This window comes from Phasianus colchicus, unplaced genomic scaffold (assembly GCF_987193195.1).
Source record: "Phasianus colchicus unplaced genomic scaffold, bPhaCol1.hap1.1 HAP1_SCAFFOLD_109, whole genome shotgun sequence".
Taxonomy (NCBI): Eukaryota; Metazoa; Chordata; class Aves; order Galliformes; family Phasianidae; genus Phasianus; species Phasianus colchicus.
Window position 1 is genome coordinate 10,734 of NW_028325279.1, and position 7,125 is coordinate 17,858.

A 7,125-nucleotide genomic window follows, 5' to 3' on the forward strand; every position below is an offset into this window, starting at 1 on the left:
TGGAAAGGGTAGAAAACTGCAGGACGAGGGGAAATGGTTTGAAGTTGAGGGAGGGAAGATTTAGGGTGGATGTCAGGGGGAAGTTCTTTACAGAGAGAGTGGTCAGGTGCTGGAACAGCTGCCCAGAGAGATTGTGGATGCCCCATCCATCCCTGGAGGTGTTCAAGGCCAGATTGGATGGGAACCTGGGCAGCCTGGTCTAGTGTGAAATGTGGAGGTTGGTGGCCCTGCATGTAGCAGGGGGGTTGGAGATTCATGATCCTTGAGGTCCCTTCCAACCCTGGCAATTCTGTGATTCTCCTATTCTGTGTCTTCTCCCTGATGCCAATTGGAAGTGATATCCTTTAGTCTTCAGTATAACAGACATTCTGTGACTGTGCTTTAAGACAGTCTCCCTTGAGCGTTTTAGTTGTGCTTGTTTAGTGCTCGTAAAACCAACTGTGCAAGTGCTGCTCTCCTCCCCATTGTGAGGGGATTGCTGGCAGGAGCTAAGCAGTTCCCACAGGCACATCCAGCAAGGAGCTGCCGTGGCAGATGGGCGGGTGGAGCAGCTGTCTTCCAACCTGTCCACTGCAGCAGTTGGCATTCTGTAAGCTACTCTTCCCCAGTTTGCAGAACCAGTATCAAAAGTTGATACTCTTTTGTGAAAGAGTAAATGGGAGTTGAAAAAAGAGGCAATATGACATTCCTGACTGCAGATAAACAACAGCACAGATGCTGGTCACCGCCGCAGAACAAGCTGGACTTGTTAATGAAGCAGCTTATCCATCTGTGTTGGGATTTTGTACAGCTGACCTCACCTGCCTGTCATTCCTTGCCATCGCCCCCTTTTTCTTCTAAGGTGAAAAAGACAGCCTTATTCTTTGTGAGTCCGTAATTGTGATCGTTTATTGATTGAGTACCACCAGATAAGACATGGAGTGCCAAGTTGGGCGGCACTCGCAGCGCTGCCCTGTAACACCACACACTGCAGCTGCTGCCTTCTGATGTTCTTCCTCTCAGTCCTTCAGGTGCAGATTCCGCATCATGGCCACAGGGCTGTTCATTATAGAGGACTGGAAAAAAACAAAGCAAGTGTAGAAATAGGAGAGGAACAATCTAGGGAGAGCTTACTAAGAAAGTCTGAACAGTAAACTTCCACAACAGCCCCATGCAGAACAGCAGGTTACTGCCATTCAGATCACTGACATTACTTCCCATAACACACAGCTTAGCTGCTGTCCCCTCCCTTCCCTACCTGAGCTGCGTGCCCTTCCTTTTCCCTACCTGAGCTGCTGTCCCCTCCCTTCCCTAGCTGAGCTGCATGCCCTTCCTTTTCCCTAGCTGAGCTGCTTGCCCCTCGCCTCCTTTTTCTTGGTGCTCTTGCCTTTTCCTGCTACTCACTCCCAATCTCAACACTTGCCTGCTCTGCTTGCTGCTCTGACAAGTGCCTCTTAACTCTGCTCGCAGCTTCTCTCCTTCTGCATGCCCTTCTCTATTCCCTTCTCGTGCCCTTCAGGCTTCTGCTCCCCTTGCTGAGCAAGCCCATGCCCGGTAGCTCCCCTTCAACCTCCTCCGCCCTTTGCCTTTCTCCACACAGATGCTTGCTTCTGGCCAGCACTCCTGCCCGGCTGCCTAGCCCACAGCCCGCATCTCTTGGGGAGACAGCAAGGTGGCCTGGAGCTACCCACACCTCCTCCCGGGCACGGCTTCTCAGCTTTGCTTCAAGCCCACAAAAAGCCCCAAGGAGCTCCTCTTACCTTTGGGCTCAGCTTCTTCTCCTGCCATGCAGCTCCTGTGCCAGGCCGGGGCTCAGCTCTTCCCACACTCCACCATTCCTGCAAGATTGCTTTCTCTCATTCACTGCCTTCCTTTGCTTTCCTTTGCTCTGCTACCCTTAGCTTCCATACTTGCTTTCTCCACATTTACGTGCACTGCTTTGTACTTTTGAGTCTCTTCTTTGCCTCTTCTTTCTCTGTTTTCCCTTCAACCCTCCCCTGCCCCCTCCCTCCCATTTTTCCCTTCCTGCCCTCCCCTCTCTCCTCTCCCCCCTCCTTCCCTTCCCCTCCCCTCCCATCCCGTACCCCCCCTTTTCTCCCTTTCCCCTCCCCTTCCCCCTTGCCTTATGGCAAACTCACCTTTCCTGCTCTTCACTCCCTCCTTCTTCATTCTCCTGCCTTTTGCTGCTACTCTCGCCTTGCTTTCCCTTGCTGTGCTCTGCTTTGCTTTCTCTACATTTTGGCCATCCAGTCTTTTCTCAGCTGTTATTCTTGACTGTTTACTTGGCTTTTTTCTTCTTTTCTCATTTATTTTTTTTCTGACCTTTTTGGGCTTTTTTCTTTTTCTTCTTTTTTTATGCTTTCGTTTCTTTTTTCATTTCATTGCACTTGTTCTTTTTTTTTTCTCTTCGTTTTTTTTTATTTTGTTTTCATCTATTTTTTCTCATTTTCATCTTGGTTTTCTTTTTTCATTTTCACTCTTTTTTTCTTTTTTTTTATTCTATTTTTCTTATTTTTTCATTGCACTTTTCTTTTTTATTTCATTTTTCTCTCTCTTTTCTCATTTTTTTCTATTTTCATCTTTTTCTTTTTCATCTTGGTTTTCTCTTTTTGTTTTCCATTTTTTTTTCCTTTTTTATTTTTTTCCTTTATTACTCTTTTTTTTCCCTTTCTCTTTTTACTTTCATCTTTTTTTCTTGTTTTTCATTTTTCTTTTTTTTTTTTTTTTTTTTATAATCATAGGTACTCCTGAAACCCCCTTTAAGCCCTCCCTACCCTCCCCATTCTTTCTTTTCACCCTCACCTCCCCCCTTGCCCTATCCTACCATTCCCTTGCCTGCTCTTCTTACCTGCGCTGCTGTCCCTTCCTTTACCTACCTGAGCTGCTTGTTCCAAAAATTACCTAGCTGACCTGCTTGCCCCTCGCTTTCCTAGCTGAGCTGCTGGCCCCTCTCATTCCCTACCTGAGCTGCTTCCCCCTAACTTACCTAGCTGAGCTCCTTGCCCCTCGCTACGTACTTGAGCAGATGTTTGCTCACTTGGCTTCCTTACTGGTTGTCCCCTCACTTACCGACCTCACCTGCTATCCACTCACTTTCCTAGCTTAGCTGCTGTCCCCTCCCTTCCCTAGCTGAGCTGCATGCCCTTCCTTTTCCCTACCTGAGCTGCATGCCCCTCGCCTCCTTTTTCTTGGTGCTCTTGCCTTTTCCTGCTACTCACTCCCAATCTCAACATTTGCCTGCTCTGCTTGCTGCTCTGACAAGTGCCTCTTAACTCTGCTCGCAGCTTCTCTCCTTCTGCATGCCCTTCTCTATTCCCTTCTCGTCCACTTCAGGCTTCTGCTCCCCTTGCTGAGCAAGCCCATGCCCGGTAGCTCCCCTTCAACCTCCTCCGCCCTTTGCCTTTCTCCACACAGATGCTTGCTTCTGGCCAGCACTCCTGCCCGCTGCCTAGCCCACAGCCCGCATCTCTTGGGGAGACAGCAAGGTGGCCTGGAGCTACCCACACCTCCTCCCTGGCACGGCTTCTCAGCTTTGCTTCAAGCCCACAAAAAGCCCCAAGGAGCTCCTCTTACCTTTGGGCTCAGCTTCTTCTCCTGCCGTGCAGCTCCTGTGCCAGGCCGGGGCTCAGCTCTTCCCACACTCCACCATTCCTGCAAGATTGCTTTCTCTCATTCACTGCCTTCCTTTGCTTTCCTTTGCTCTGCTACCCTTAGCTTCCATACTTGCTTTCTCCACATTTACGTGCACTGCTTTGTACTTTTGAGTCTCTTCTTTGCCTCTTCTTTCTCTGTTTTCCCTTCAACCCTCCCCTGCCCCCTCCCTCCCATTTTTCCCTTCCTGCCCTCCCCTCTCTCCTCTCCCCCCTCCTTCCCTTCCCCTCCCCTCCCATCCCGTACCCCCCCTTTTCTCCCTTTCCCCTCCCCTTCCCCCTTGCCTTATGGCAAACTCACCTTTCCTGCTCTTCACTCCCTCCTTCTTCATTCTCCTGCCTTTTGCTGCTACTCTCGCCTTGCTTTCCCTTGCTGTGCTCTGCTTTGCTTTCTCTACATTTTGGCCATCCAGTCTTTTCTCAGCTGTTATTCTTGACTGTTTACTTGGCTTTTTTCTTCTTTTCTCATTTCTTTTTTTTCTGACCTTTTTGGGCTTTTTTCTTTTTCTTCTTTTTTTATGCTTTCGTTTCTTTTTTCATTTCATTGCACTTGGTCTTTTTTTTTTTTCTCTTTTCGTTTTTTTTTTTTTTTTTGTTTTCATCTATTTTTTCTCATTTTCATCTTGGTTTTCTTTTTTCATTTACACTCTTTTTTTCTTTTTTTTTATTCTATTTTTCTTATTTTTTTCATTGCACTTTTCTTTTTTATTTCATTTTTCTCTCTCTTTTCTCATTTTTTTCTATTTTCATCTTTTTCTTTTTCATCTTGGTTTTCTCTTTTTGTTTTCCATTTTTTTTTCCTTTTTTATTTTTTTCCTTTATTACTCTTTTTTTTCCCTTTCTCTTTTTACTTTCATCTTTTTTTCTTGTTTTTCATTTTTCTTTTTTTTTTTTTTTTTTTTTTTTTTATAATCATAGGTACTCCTGAAACCCCCTTTAAGCCCTCCCTACCCTCCCCATTCTTTCTTTTCACCCTCACCTCCCCCCTTGCCCTATCCTACCATTCCCTTGCCTGCTCTTCTTACCTGAGCTGCTGTCCCTTCCTTTACCTACCTGAGCTGCTTGTTCCAAAAATTACCTAGCTGACCTGCTTGCCCCTCGCTTTCCTAGCTGAGCTGCTGGCCCCTCTCATTCCCTACCTGAGCTGCTTCCCCCTAACTTACCTAGCTGAGCTCCTTGCCCCTCGCTACGTACTTGAGCAGATGTTTGCTCACTTGGCTTCCTTACTGGTTGTCCCCTCACTTACCTACCTCACCTGCTATCCACTCACTTTCCTACCTGAGCTGCGTGCCCTTCCTTTTCCCTACCTGAGCTGCGTGCCCTTCCTTTTCCCTACCTGAGCTGCGTGCCCTTCCTTTTCCCTACCTGAGCTGCGTGCCCTTCCTTTTCCCTACCTGAGCTGCGTGCCCTTCCTTTTCCCTACCTGAGCTGCGTGCCCTTCCTTTTCCCTACCTGAGCTGCGTGCCCTTCCTTTTCCCTACCTGAGCTGCGTGCCCTTCCTTTTCCCTACCTGAGCTGCGTGCCCTTCCTTTTCCCTACCTGAGCTGCGTGCCCTTCCTTTTCCCTACCTGAGCTGCGTGCCCTTCCTTTTCCCTACCTGAGCTGCGTGCCCTTCCTTTTCCCTACCTGAGCTGCGTGCCCTTCCTTTTCCCTACCTGAGCTGCGTGCCCTTCCTTTTCCCTACCTGAGCTGCGTGCCCTTCCTTTTCCCTACCTGAGCTGCTGTCCCCTCCCTTCCCTAGCTGAGCTGCATGCCCTTCCTTTTCTCTACCTGAGCTGCTTGCCCCTCGCCTCCTTTTTCTTGGTGCTCTTACCTTTTCCTGCTACTCACTCCCAATCTCAACATTTGCCTGCTCTGCTTGCTGCTCTGACAAGTGCCTCTTAACTCTGCTCGCAGCTTCTCTCCTTCTGCATGCTCTTCTCTATTCCCTTCTCGTCCACTTCAGGCTTCTGCTCCCCTTGCTGAGCAAGCCCATGCCCGGTAGCTCCCCTTCAACCTCCTCCGCCCTTTGCCTTTCTCCACACAGATGCTTGCTTCTGGCCAGCACTCCTGCCCGGCTGCCTAGCCCACAGCCCGCATCTCTTGGGGAGACAGCAAGGTGGCCTGGAGCTACCCACACCTCCTCCCGGGCACGGCTTCTCAGCTTTGCTTCAAGCCCACAAAAAGCCCCAAGGAGCTCCTCTTACCTTTGGGCTCAGCTTCTTCTCCTGCCGTGCAGCTCCTGTGCCAGGCCGGGGCTCAGCTCTTCCCACACTCCACCATTCCTGCAAGATTGCTTTCTCTCATTCACTGCCTTCCTTTGCTTTCCTTTGCCCTGCTACCCTTAGCTTCCCTACTTGCTTTCTCTACATTTACGTGCACCGCTTTGTACTTTTGAGTCTCTTCTTTGCCTCTTCTTTCTCTGTTTTCCCTTCAACCCTCCCCTCCCCCCTCCCTCCCATTTTTCCCTTCGTTTCCTCCCCTCTCTCCTCTCCCCCCCTCTTTCCCTTCCCCTCCCCTCCTGTACCCCCCCTTTTCTCCCTTTCCCCTCCCCTTCCCCCTTGCCTTATGGCAAACTCACCTTTCCTGCTCTTCACTCCCTCCTTCTTCATTCTCCTGCCTTTTGCTGCTACTCTCGCCTTGCTTTCCCTTGCTGTGCTCTGCTTTGCTTTCTCTACATTTTGGCCATCCAGTCTTTTCTCAGCTGTTATTCTTGACTGTTTACTTGGCTTTTTTCTTCTTTTCTCATTTCTTTTTTTTCTGACCTTTTTGGGCTTTTTTCTTTTTCTTCTTTTTTTATGCTTTCGTTTCTTTTTTCATTTCATTGCACTTGTTCTTTTTTTTTTTTCTCTTTTCGTTTTTTTTTTTTGTTGTTTTCATCTATTTTTTCTCATTTTCATCTTGGTTTTCTTTTTTCATTTTCACTCTTTTTCTTTTTTTTTATTCTTTTTTTCTTTTTTTTTTCATTGCACTTTTCTTTTTTATTTCATTTTTCTCTCTCTTTTCTCATTTTTTTCTATTTTCATCTTTTTCTTTTTCATCTTGGTTTTCTCTTTTTGTTTTCCATTTTTTTTTTCCTTTTTTATTTTTTTCCTTTATTACTCTTTTTTTTCCCTTTCTCTTTTTACTTTCACCTTTTTTTCTTGTTTTTCATTTTCTTTTTTTTTTTTTTTTTTTTATAATCATAGGTACTCCTGAAACCCCCTTTAAGCCCTCCCTACCCTCCCCATTCTTTCTTTTCACCCTCACCTCCCCCCTTGCCCTATCCTACCATTCCCTTGCCTGCTCTTCTTACCTGAGCTGCTGTCCCTTCCTTTACCTGCCTGAGCTGCTTGTTCCAAAAATTACCTAGCTGACCTGCTTGCCCCTCGCTTTCCTAGCTGAGCTGCTGGCCCCTCTCATTCCCTACCTGAGCTGCTTCCCCCTAACTTACCTAGCTGAGCTCCTTGCCCCTCGCTACGTACTTGAGCAGATGTTTGCTCACTTGGCTTCCTTACTGGTTGTCCCCTCACTTACC

The 7,125-nt window shown here is 47.5% G+C and overlaps 1 long non-coding RNA gene across 1 annotated transcript; it reads right to left on the reverse strand.

Annotated features, from left to right (window-relative positions):
* Positions 1-1,531: 1,531 nt before the first annotated feature.
* On the reverse strand, positions 1,532-3,837 carry LOC149911451 (uncharacterized). Its single transcript, XR_016463314.1, has 2 exons — positions 3,553-3,837; positions 1,532-1,817 (listed from the first exon to the last, which is right to left on the reverse strand). It is a non-coding gene; the product is annotated as an uncharacterized LOC149911451 (long non-coding RNA).
* Between the last annotated feature and the right edge of the window lie 3,288 nt (positions 3,838-7,125).